This window comes from Aquarana catesbeiana, linkage group LG13 (assembly GCF_042186555.1).
Source record: "Aquarana catesbeiana isolate 2022-GZ linkage group LG13, ASM4218655v1, whole genome shotgun sequence".
Lineage (NCBI taxonomy): Eukaryota > Metazoa > Chordata > Amphibia > Anura > Ranidae > Aquarana > Aquarana catesbeiana.
Genome location: NC_133336.1, coordinates 19,651,756 through 19,664,694, shown reverse-complemented (window position 1 = coordinate 19,664,694; position 12,939 = coordinate 19,651,756). Strand labels below are relative to the sequence as shown.

At 46.2% G+C, this 12,939-nt stretch overlaps 1 protein-coding gene across 3 annotated transcripts in view; it reads left to right on the top strand.

The window, feature by feature from the left end:
• The first annotated feature begins 805 nt into the window (after positions 1–805).
• The window catches only part of TC2N (tandem C2 domains, nuclear), a 112,005-nt gene continuing 99,871 nt past the window's right edge, over positions 806–12,939 (top strand). The window contains exon 1 of one of the 3 annotated variants that reach the window (XM_073609685.1): positions 806–912. The gene's annotated coding sequence lies outside the window, so the exon portion shown is untranslated. Of the gene's footprint in view, positions 913–4,098; positions 4,266–12,939 lie in introns of those variants that run through there. The other 2 variants (XM_073609684.1, XM_073609682.1) reach the window with 2 other exon arrangements.

Below are 12,939 nucleotides of genomic sequence, written 5' to 3'. Positions count from 1 at the left end.
GAAGGAGGCAGCAGAAAGAAATGACATTTAATGCTCTGGACTGAGACAAGTACACACTATAGAGGGATGTGCTTTGTTCATATTACATGTTTGAGGTTTGCAGCCACTTTAACCATGCCTGTAGGAGCCACGGGTGTCCCGTATTCAGAACGGCAATACATGGCCACACTCCTGTGACCACCCGACGCTTCTGGCATTGGCGTTTACACATACAAAGTGCGCTTAGCCGTTGCACCCTGGGTGTGGGAACAGCCGTGTGTGTGAGACCTAAGACGTAATATGGTCTTAGCAGGTCATGTGACATTTAAAAAAAAAAAAAATCATTATTACAGTTATCATTTGTCTACATTATTACAGTCATTGAAAACCGCGTCGGGGAGGGTGCCGCTTGTAAAACGCTGACAAAAGAAAGAGACAAAGTATACCTGAGATCTTTGAGATAAAGAAGTCGCGTTTTGTTCCTGCTAAATGCGATTATAATTTCTGGACAAGAAATGAGGATATTGCGGAATATTTCTGTAAGAGGAGACGGGCTCTCCCAGGTTCACGTGTGATACCCGAGAGGGGTTATTTATGATGGAGGGGACAAAGGGCCGTCCCCTGGGGGGGTCCATTGTCCCGCTCACTTTTGTCTGCTTTGTACGCTCATCGGCCAAAATACTTCCTCCTTCATATCTGGCAACAATGACACAGTAACACACACCTGTTCTATGACCAATAAACTAGAAAAACAGAAAAATTATATAAATAAACCAGCGCCGAATCACCGCATTACGATAAGTCGGGTGGCCAAGCCTCACTCTCCATCTGTCTAAGAAACGCAGTCCTGGCTGGCGGTCACATGACACGTCTTTCCGTATAAACAATCGCTTCTCAAGACCCAACGTGAGACGCCAGGAGACAGACTAGGAGGTAAGTCTAATCTTTTACAATACAATGTATCTAAACCCAAGATCAAAATGTAATATATTGCAGCTTACTGGTCCTTAGATGTGGTGGCTGTATTAAGCAGGCCATACACGGTAGAATTTCAAACAAATTTTTTCAAAATCAAAAAGTTTGTTTTTTTGTGATCCGATGGCGCCACCATTGATTTTCAAAATTCGGCCGACCAAGCCTTCAATTTCACGTCATGTTGCTACAGAAAAGAATTTTCGTGGCCGGGAATCTTCTTTTTTCTCTCCGTAAGTTTTCTTTTCTTATTACATTTCTCGCACGATTCTCCCGACATTGATTAGAAAATCGTTCGTTTTTCAAAAAAATTTCCAACATGTCCGATTCCTCAAATTTGACGGCCGCACGAAAAATCGGCCGTTGCTGCAGCCCCCACTAATGGTGCGAAATTCGTACGAAAATTCTTAGATACGATTTTCGAAAGAAAATTCTTTCGAAAATTCGAACCGTGTATGGCCAGCATTAGTTTTCTTTTTTCGCGCTTTTTTTTTCCCCCACATGGTGATCTTACCAGTACTCACTGTACTGTATCTGTGGAGGGGCAGCATTGTGACTTCAAGTGATTGGAAGGGTTCTTCAGCCCCCCCGGAAGATTTTACCCTCTACCTGACCTGAGCACTTTTTGCGATTCGGCACTGCGTCGCTTTAACTGAAAATTGCGCGGTCGTGCGACGTTGCACCCAAACAAAATTGGCGTCCTTTTTTTTTTTTTTTTTCCCCCCACAAATAGAGCTTTCTTTTGGTGGTATCTACTCTTTGATCGCCTATGTGGCCAGCTGGCGGCAGTGTCGGATCGTTTCCCGAGGAAACCGGCGAGTGGCGGGAGGGGGAAAGCCTTCCAGCGGCTCATGAGAAAGCCAGTTGCCTGCTGTAAAAAAAACAATACCGGGGTTATGGGGGAAATCTTCAGCCTTAATTCCAGTAAACCAGCTGGATACCACAACGTGTATATATATATACATACACACACACATATATATATATATATACACATATACATACATACATACAATTGCGGTAGGCAAGAGCGGTAATAAACCCAGAACGTAATATTTTGAACCTTGCCAATCATTAGATGTGGTGGTTGCATTTGTTTTCTTTTTTTAGGCCTTCTTCCCTGTGTTTTCACCTGGTGATCTGGCCAGTAGAGCATCTCCTGTATTAAAGCGCCCCCACTCTGACAATGCTGCTGTCTAAAGGTGCCCCCTGTGCTTCTTCGTCCAGTCTGGGGGGGGTGTTAAATGAATTAGCAGACTTAAATACATTAACAAATTGCAATTCCAGCAAACAGTTTTTTTGTCTTTTTTGGATAAAGGTTTACATTAATATATAAAAGCTGATCATTGTAAGCACCCCAGCCAGTGGTAAATGGTTTGTCTCAACTGTGTACACTGATAAATCTGGCAGATAGCTTGTTCTTTTGAAAAAAAAAAAAAAAAACAACAGACTTACTGGCCAGATCATCAGATGAAAATAGAAGAAAGAAAGCCTAAAAAAGAAAATGATAGCAGCCGTCACATCTAAGAATTGGTAAGCTGCAATATAAGTGTTTGCATTTGGGTTTAATACTGCTTTAAAGTGGTTGTAAACCCTTTACAACCACTTTAAACTACAGGCAAGCCTATAATTAGGCTTGCCTGTAGCTGCACTGGATATCTCCTAAACCTGCACGGTTTAGGAGATATCCCTGTATTTGCATGTGCCGACGTCATGCGGCACATGTGCACTTGAGCCAACTGAAGCAATGGCACGTACGTGCCGTTGCTTCAGTTGTACTGTGCCGCTCGCGGCGGCTCCCACACACGTGCGCGGGAGTGACGTCATCGCGGCTCCGGCCAATCACAAGGCCGGAGCCGTGATACCCGGAAGCAAGCCCCGGGCGACATGTCGGCGGCCTGAGGGGGAGACGAGAACGGCTGCGGGGGCTTCGTTCTCGGATAAGTAATTCATAATGAGCTAGTATGCCATGCATACTAGCTCATTATGCCTTTATCTTGCAGGGAGTGTTTTTAGTTTTTTTTTTTTTTTTGCAGGAGGTTTTACTTCCTCTTTAAAATGATAGAATTCACAATCTCCATAACATAGGAAGGAGGTGTTCTGTAGTCTGCAGAGAACAAGTCTAAGCGATAACTGTCTTTTGAGGCAGAGAACACAGGAAGTTATCAGCCTAGAAAAACGACTTCAACTGTATATTTATATAAGGCAAAAGAAGGAAAATAGTAGTAGTTCAATGTTAGGGTTTGCTTACACTTTAAATCAGTACCGGCCAACTTTCTTGTTCTACGGGGCTTTGAATACAGCTCCTGATATTACCAAATGTCCACACATAATATTTAGTGTATGTAATGCTACATGAATCTGTCAGAGACTGCAGACACGTTACAGGAGATGATCAGAGACTGCAGACAGGCTATAGGAGACGGTCAGAGACTGCAGACAGGCTACAGGAGACGGTCAGAGACTGCAGACAGGCTACAGGAGACGGTCAGAGACTGCAGACAGGCTACAGGAGACGGTCAGAGACTGCAGACAGGCTACAGGAGACGGTCAGAGACTGCAGACAGGCTACAGGAGACGGTCAGAGACTGCAGACAGGCTACAGGAGACGGTCAGAGACTGCAGACAGGCTACAGGAGACGGTCAGAGACTGCAGACAGGCTACAGGAGACGGTCAGAGACTGCAGACAGGCTACAGGAGACGGTCAGAGACTGCAGACAGGCTACAGGAGACGGTCAGAGACTGCAGACATGATACAGGAGACGGTCAGAGACTGCAGACATGCTACAAAAGATGGTCAGAGACTGCAGATATACTACAGGAGACGATCAGAGACTGCAGACATACTACAGGAGATGGTAAGAAAAGAGAAAAAAAAAACATACAAATAAAAAAAAGAATGGAGTCAAAATATTTTTTCTTCAGTGGGCAACATAAAACATAGACTACTGTCTGCAGAGGCCCCACAAAAAGTGCCAAAGCCCCCTGTTTGCAGGTTGGGCATTAGGATATCAAATGCAACAGTCCAGACGTTGTTCTCATAATACAGCCACAGATCAGGTCCTCACAGAGCCCTTGTATCGCTCAGCTGGCACCATACCTCTAATCTAGGCTGACACAGGTAGCTGAGCCTGGCAGTGCCACCCCTTCCTCCTCCTCCTCCTCCTGCTGCTGTACAGCCCTTGGTGTGTTGGGGAGTGTGCAGAGGTGACACCCAGCTATGCCTCCAGGTAACCCACACCCTGCTCTGGCTGCCGTCACAGCTGGGTCCAACTGGTGAGGTTCTGGGATTCCCTGGTGCTTGCTATGGCAGGTAGGTGCCCTCTGTGCTGCAGATTGCAGTGTTATGTTCTATAGTAGCAGCAGCAGAAGGTCATGTATTAGATTCAACCAATTCATACTGTACTAGGTGTATTCAAATGTAGAAGTCGAGCAGTGGTACTTAGAGATCTTCCCCGAAAATGATATATGTCTGAGACTGACAGCTGGGATCCAACACAAACCTTGTAGAAGGACTGCAGCTCAAGAACGGTGCTTTGCTTTTCTAACATCCCACCTGCAGAGTCATTTTCAGCTATTTACAAAAAATCTTCCTGACGGATAACCTCATACTGCGTTTGGCACTTGTCAGCAAATTGAAATAGCTTAGAGACATACCACAGGAGATGGTGAGAGACTGCAGACACACTACAGGAGATGGTCAGAGACTGCAGACATGGTACAGGAGATGGTCAGAGACTGCAGACATACTACAGGAGATGGTCAGAGACTGCAGACCACACTATAGGAGATGGTCAGAGACTGCAGACATATTATAGGAGATGGTCAGAGACTGCAGACACATATTATAGGAGATGGTCACAGACTGCAGACAAACTACGGAAATGGTCAGAGACTGCAGACATACTACAGGAGATGGTCAGAGACTGCAGACATACTACAGGAGATGGTCAGAGAACTGCAGACATACTACAGGAGATGGTCAGAGACCTGCAGACATACTATAGGAGATGGTCAGAGACTGTAGATACACTATAGGAGATGGTCAGAGACTGCAGACATACTATAGGAGATGGTCCAGAGACTGCAGACACACTATAGGAGATGGTCAGAGACTGCAGACATAATACAGGAGATGGTCAGAGACTGCAGACATACTATAGGAGATGGTCAGAGACTGCAGACACACTATAGGAGATGGTCAGAGACTGCAGACATGATACAGGAGATGGGTCAGAGACTGCAGACATACTACAGAAGATGGTCAGAGGACTGCAGACATGATACAGAAGATGGTCAGAGACTGCAGACATGATACAGGAGATGGTCAGAGACTGCAGACATACTACAGAAGATGGTCAGAGACTGCAGACATGATACAGGAGATGGGTCAGAGACTGCAGACATACTACAGAAGATGGTCAGAGACTGCAGACATGATACAGAAGATGGTCAGAGACTGCAGACATGATACAGAAGATGGTCAGAGACTGCAGACATGATACAGGAGATGGTCAGAGACTGCAGACATACTACAGAAGATGGTCAGAGACTGCAGACATACTACAGAAGATGGTCAGAGACTGCAGACATGATACAGAAGATGGTCAGAGACTGCAGACATACTACAGAAGATGGTCAGAGACTGCAGACATACTACAGAAGATGGTCAGAGACTGCAGACACACTATACTAGATGGTCAGAGACTGCAGACTCATTACGTTGGTGGTCAGTGGGAGGAGGATGACATTACATATGTGATCAGTCGGAAAAATGCACCCTTGGATAGCTAAAGGAAAAAAAAAATGATTGCTGTCAGCGGTTACTTATATGAAACAGATTTCCTTAACCTCTATTTTTGGGTAATGTGGTACAATAGAATTTTTCCTGAATGCAAATCTCACACAAACCAAAAACCCATGACATATGGAAAGTACACATTAAATGTGTTTATGATGACACCCCCTGCATGCCTTTAAAAAAAAAAAAAAAAGTGCAGTAATTTTATTTGTAGCTAGTAGAATGAAAATCCTGGTGCAGCTGCCATTGTGGTTCCTGTGGTACTACTGTGGCGGTACAGGTTCACAATCAGTCTGATTTTCTGACCACATGCTCACAACCAGTGATGGGGGTCAGCCAAAGAAATGACTAGAAGGCCTAATTCACACCTATGCATTTTTAGTGCTTTTTGCATTTTGCAGATTTGCACTACAGTCCATTAAACATGGGCGGCACAGTGGTGTAGTGGGTAGCACTCTCGCCTAGCAGTAAGAAGGGTCACTGGTTCGAATCCCAACCACGACATTACCTGCTTGGAGTTTGCATGTTCTCCCTGTGCCTGCGTGGGTTTCCTCGGGTACTCCGGTTTCTTCCCACACTCCAAAAGACATGCTGGTAGGTTAATTGGATCCTGTCTAAATTGTCCCTAGTATGTATGAATGTGAGTTAGGGACCTTAGATTGTAAGCCCCTTGAGGGTAGGGACTGATGTGAATGTACAATGTATATGTAAAGCGCTGCGTAAATTGACGGCGCTAATAAGTACCTGAAATAAATAAAAAAAAAATTATAAATTAAACATGGTTTCCTATGGAACACGTTCTGTAGTGCAAATCTGAAAAAGCAAAAAGCACTAAAAATGCATAGGTGTGAATCAGGCCTAATAGGAAGGCAGTAACAGCAGCTTCAGGACAGGTTTCCGTCAAAGGGAAGCAGTATGTGACATTTGCATGTGTGATTTTGTTTACATAAAAAGTTTTGGCATAAATGCCCAGCCAGCTCACTTGGTTTCCAGTTCTGTTTAACCAGCGGAGGAACTTCTGTTCAGACGTCATTGCACACTATCCAGATCCCCTGCAGCCATTGGAAACCACTTCGTCAATATGGATGGGCGAGTTTCCTTTACACGCTCATTATGTCTGACGATTTAATTATGACAGACCTCACAGCAATGCATGCAGAGGATTGCATGTGGATGGTTTATTAGTACAGGTACTTATAGTGCGCTGACAATTACGCAGCACGTTTCATATACATTACACAGTCACATCAGTCCCTCCCCACAAGGAGCTTAAAAAAGGTATTTTGGAAAAAGGCCGCATGCATGGGTTAAATGTGTAATGGATTCTTAGCTCTGCACTGAGGTGTTTTAGGTGGAGGTTATGGCTTTGTTTAGGTTGGTACATTTAGTTTTCTTTATGTTTTTGCTATGCTGATGTAAGCTATTCTTGTTTATATATATATATATATATATATATATATATATATATATAATATATATATATATATATATATATATAATTTTTTTTTTTTTTTTTTTTTAATATTTATTTTGTATATATGTAAATATGTTTTATTAGGTTTGTAAGATTTTTAATTACAAAAATTTACTCTCTAAGGTCCCTAACTCACATTTCATACATACACAGACATAGTAGGGCCAATATGGACAGGAGACAATTAACCTACCAGCATGTGTATCAGTGTTGCCAACGGTCAGTGTTTTTACTGCCAGCTAGAACTGCAGGATTTTGGCTAAAATGAGAATCCCGATTTTTTTTTGCTTAGAATAAAGATCACGATTCTCGCGGTGTAACATCTTTCACATTATAGAAAAATTGCGCTAACTTACTGTTTAGTTTTTTTTTTTTTTTTAAATTGCGTTTGAAAGACCGCTGCGCAAATATGGTGTCACATAAAATATTGCAACAACCACCATTTTTATTCTATAGGGTCTCTGCTAAAAATAAAAAAAATATATATATATATATATATATATATATATATATATCATGTTTGGGTGTTCCAAGCAATTTTCTAGCAGAAAGTGACGATTTTACTTGTAATCAACAAATGTCAGAAAAGGTTTGGTCTTTAAATGGTTAAACTTCCTCATTTACACGCCTGAGTGTTTCCTTTGATAAAAGAACGAAAAAGATACTTTGTTTCTACTTATTTGTGTTATGATTAAACTTGGTAGGCTGCCGGTGTTCTGCCGAGAAAGTTCTGCTCGGCGGATAAGGACCCCCCCTGTACGCGCAGGCGCAGCGCTTGCGCAGTACGAAAAACAAGGGAGCCGCCGAAATCTCCGAAGCTGAACAGCTGTGAGTGAGCTGTTCACGGCGCCTGCGCAATGAGCAGGACATTGTGCCCGACACTGCCGCATGCTCCCGATGGTCGTGCTACTCTGCAAGGGGAGGGTCTACACTGTCATATCGTGGTAAGGGGCGGATGCTACAGAAGAGGCCCGAACATTGAATTCATGGGCAGATTGGCAAGACCCATCCTTAAACACGCCCCTTACAGAGTAGCACAAGCATCGGGAGCGTGCGGCGTAGCATCGGAGCGTCTGTTAAAATGTAGTGTTTTCATTGTGCAGGCGCGGTGTACAGCTGACTCTGATTCGGCTTTTTTCGGCGGCTCGTAGTGCTTCGTACTGCGCAAGCACTGCGCCTGCGCAGTACAGGGGGGGTCCTTATCCACCGGGGGAACTTTTTCGGCAAGACACCGGATTTTTTAAATTTCCCTGCTGTGAGAACTCTCTGCACTTGTTAGAAAGAATTGTGACATGCTGTTTTGAAGATCGGGAGAGAAAAAGATTGCGATTTTGATTCTTAATGATTAATCGTGCAGCTCTACTGCCAGCCAGTAAAAAATGGGTACTTTTCTCCTGCCAGTAAAAGGGATAGGTTGCCAGTAAAAATATGGCTGTGATGCTCGGCTCTGAACTGCTCATGTGCAGTGGTCTTGGTCCGGGGCGGGCCGAGACCATCCAAGTGCCTGCTGCAGTGTGTTCAGCAGAGCTGGCGGGGGGGGGGGGGCGAGTCTGGCGGAGGCGGTGCCTGAGCATGTTGTGTGATGTCATGGTGCAAGGTAGCCAAGCGGAGCGGCTGGCGCCTTGTGTGCAAGTCTGCGGGACGGGAGTAAGGCAAGCCAGGAGTGGGACTGTCAGTGCTGTTTGGACTGGAGTGGACTGAAGGGACCACCTGGCATGGAGAGAGACTGTCACTGTGACTTAGGAGGGGATGGGTCGTGTCCGTGACGTGTTGTCATCTCTGTGCTACTGTACACTGCTGTCAGTGTCACTGTGATAGTCACTTTCATGTGTGTGTGTGTGGCGTCCATTCTAATTTCTTGCCCTCCTGAGTCCTGTCCCTGAGCTACTTGATTACAATATCAAAAATAAAATATGTTTTTTGCCTTAATATCTACTATAAATCACATTGCTAATTGCATACTGTACCTGTTTGTAGTCTAAAATACTGAAATTTGCACTTAAAACTGGAATTAGGTAACCTTCGGATATGCCAGTAAAAACTTGGCTGTGCCAGTAAATGTTGGGTTTCGTGTAAGTAATTTCAATCTGGTAGGTTGGCAACGCTGATGTCTATGGAGTGTGGGAGGAATTCGGAGTAGGGTTGCCACCTGTCCGGGATTCACTCGGACACTTTGGGTTTTGAATCATGTGTTCGGGTTTCAGTCCACCTTAAACCCGGACACATTATTCAGACAGCAATGCGGCTCAGAACAGGCCTTGACCGGAGCATGAGGGGCCACTATGTGCGCCGCATTACTATTCTCTTTGGAGTGCCCAAAGGTGTCCCAGGTCTGTTACAATCCTATAGTGCAGTGGTGTCCAAACTGCGGCCCGGGGGCCAGATGCGGCCCTTTCCTTGCTTCTTTCTGGCCCTTGGAGCACTGTTTTCATCCACTGATACCAACAATGGGGCATAGTCCCACCCCCACTGACACCAATGAAAGGGCAGAATTCTTCCCAAGGACATCAAAGATGGAACACAATTCATTCCAATGACACCAACAATGGGGCTCTATTCCTCCTACTGACACCAAAGATGGGGCATTGTTTATTCCCACTAACATCAGGACCTTTTCTACTCCCAATGCCTACAGTCTGGCCCCCCTTAGGTCTGAAGAACAGTAAGCGGGTCCTTTGTTTAGAAAGTTTGGAGACCCCTGTTATAGTGTATACTAAAACCAAAAAAAAAAAAAATGACTGTGCGTCGCTGAAGTGTTCGGGTTTGGCTTGAAGAAAAAAGTGGCAACCCTAAGCCCGGGTTCACACTATATCGGGCTGTGGATCGCACAGGAGCGCTGTGCGTCCCTGTTCCCCGTTTCAGGGATGAATCAGGGCCGATTCTATGCCTGAATTCGGCCCTGAAACGGAGCCAAAGACGCACAGCGTTTTGTGCAGTGCGCTCCGCAGCCGCCCCGGAGATATGTTAACCGGCTCCAGTCACATTCTCCTGCTATGCGAATAGATGTGCGGAAACGCACATCTAATTCGCATAGGTGTAGAACCCGGGCTAAAACCCACGCAGGCACAGGGAGAATATGAAAACTCCAGGCATGTAGGGCTGTGGTTGGGATTTGAACTGACTTGTACTAGAAGGTCTTTTAAAAAATTATTATATATTTTTTTTCTTCTTTACTTCCATACCCCTTTGTTCATTACCTAGTGCAGTGGTACTCAACCGCCAGGACACAGCCTCCACATCCTGGGCCTCCAGCTAGCTGCAGATCCCCTAACCTACCACCATGCCTCACAGGCTCCCATAGTGCCCCTGACCTCCCATAATTGTCCGCAGTGCCTGCAACCCTCCACAGTATCCTTAGGCCCAACTAAGAGCCCTCAGCCCCCACATTCTCTCCCCCCCCCCCCCCCCCAGTCTGCTGCAGTACCTTCAGCCCCTCATAGCGCCCCCAAATTCCAACAGTGTCCCACAGTGCCTCCCAGTTTCACCAGTCTTAACGCACTCCATAAACTGTGCTTGGTATATGATATGTGACCCTTGAGCCACAGGTTTGGGGCACCAGAGGCTTAGACAATACTGTAGGCCCTTATTCTCTGGATGATGTCTGGTGCCCAACCAGTAGCCCTTTAGTATATGATGTGACTGCATACCTCTCAACTTTTGAACTTCAGAATGAGGGACAATGGAGAAGTAAAAAGACCTGTGGTGCGGGCTACGTTGCAGGAAATTGTGGTGTGGCATGCGCCTAGCAGTGGGAGGGGCTTAAGTGATGTGGTTAAACAAAACCCATGCTTCCTTGTACCTATAAAATATGCTTTGATTGCTTTGTCTGAGCCTAACTTAACTTCATTAAAATAGTCATAGACTGCATAGCAGAGGTATGGACATAATACAAGAAATGGTCAGAGACTGCAGACATGCTACAGAAAATGGTCAGAGACTATGAACATGCTACAGGGCTTGTTGGAGACTGGGGGCATGCTTAACAACCAATCATAGACTGGAGACATAGTACATGACACATTACAGAAGTGTCTGCAGGGGACCAATGGCCCACACAAAAAGTGACAAAGGGCTACATGTGGCACCGGGCACTAAGCACTGCATTGTACATTTGGAGGGAAGTGCACATGCTTTTTCCAAAACCCCAAGAGCTAGCTCTCCTCTCCAGCTCTGGCAACCAGGATGCTTGCTATGAGAAATGAAATACAATCTATTGCTGAGATCGGGGACACGCAAGGGCCAGTCTTCACTAGGGTGATCACATTTCCAAACTGCCATTCAGAGACACCGCCCCCCTCCCCAAAAAAGCTGGGGGGGGGGGGGGGGTTGAGGGAATGTAGTCTCAGGGTTGACGGGGAATTCGGCAGTGGGGGTGATTTGTTGGGCGAATGGCAGGTGTTGTACTACATTGTAATATATAATGAAATGGTTCAACTCACCATAATGCAGAATCAGTGGAACCCTGAGCTTGTTACTTGCCACTGTCTCCTGCCCCCAGATGCAGCTTGCCACTTGCCACCGTTGCCTGCCACCAGATGCAGTGTGCCACTTTCCACCCATAGCCTGCCACCAGATGCAGTGTGCCACTTTCCACCCATAACCTGCCACCTGATGCAGTGTGCCACTTTCCACCCATAGCCTGCCACCAGTCTGACACACCAGAGGCCCAGGAAAGTGGACGCCTGTCCTGCCGCTGGCTGCTTATGCGACTCCTCCCATGCGGGGGCCGGGGGGTGTCACATCTTCAACTGTGAGGGGTTCATGCTGGGACCTGTAGTCCTTTACTTTGGGGGGGGGGGGTAACAAAATAAAGGACTACAAGTCCCAGCATGAACCCCTGATATCTAAGGATGTGACCCCCCCCCAATTGAAGGTCTACAGGTCCCAGTATGGACCCCTGAGAATTAAGGGTGTGACCCCATCATATCTTCAGTCCTGAGGGGTTCATGCTGGGACCTGTAGCCCTTCACTTTTGGGGGGTCACATCCCCTAAAAGCGAAGGACTATAAGTCCCAGCGTGAACCCTGCCCTGGTTTTTAAGACTGTGTCCTCCTTCCATCCCTCTGTCAATGTCCTCTCTTCTTCTGCCAGCATACTTATCTGCCAACCTCTTATCTGCCTACCATCCTCTCCACACTTAGCAGTGCTAGCTCCAGGTTGACACACACACACACACACACCAAATGCTGGCTGCTGGGGGACAGCTGACTGACGATTTTAACCCCAATCTGTCATGGTGAGTGCTTTTGATTTATTTGCCTTTCTACAAAACTCATATCTCCGTTTGTGCACTTCTGCATGCTGCTGGCTGGACGATGCAGGGGAGGAGGTGGGTGGAGCTAAGCACTAGGTGCAGAGAAGGAGGAAGATCCTCCTCCACTGTGAATGCTGGGTCTCTGCCTCTCTCCTCCTCCTGATGTTACTGGTTGCTAGATGCCAGGCGGGCGGCGGCTAGCAACTATTTGGGCACTGAGCCAGCAACTGTGTAAAAGGGGGTCTCACCAGCCAGGGGTCCACAACAAGCTGACAGTGAGTGACAGCAGCTTTGTGAGGGCTATTTTAGGGGGCATCAGATCGGCCCAGGGCCAGGGGGAAATTCAGGGACACTGTATTGTCCCGGAATAAGGGTGCCCGGGACCTGGGACAGAGCTGCCAATTGCGGGACTGTCCCACCGAATCAGGGACAGTTGGGAGGTATGTGCCACATGTTGG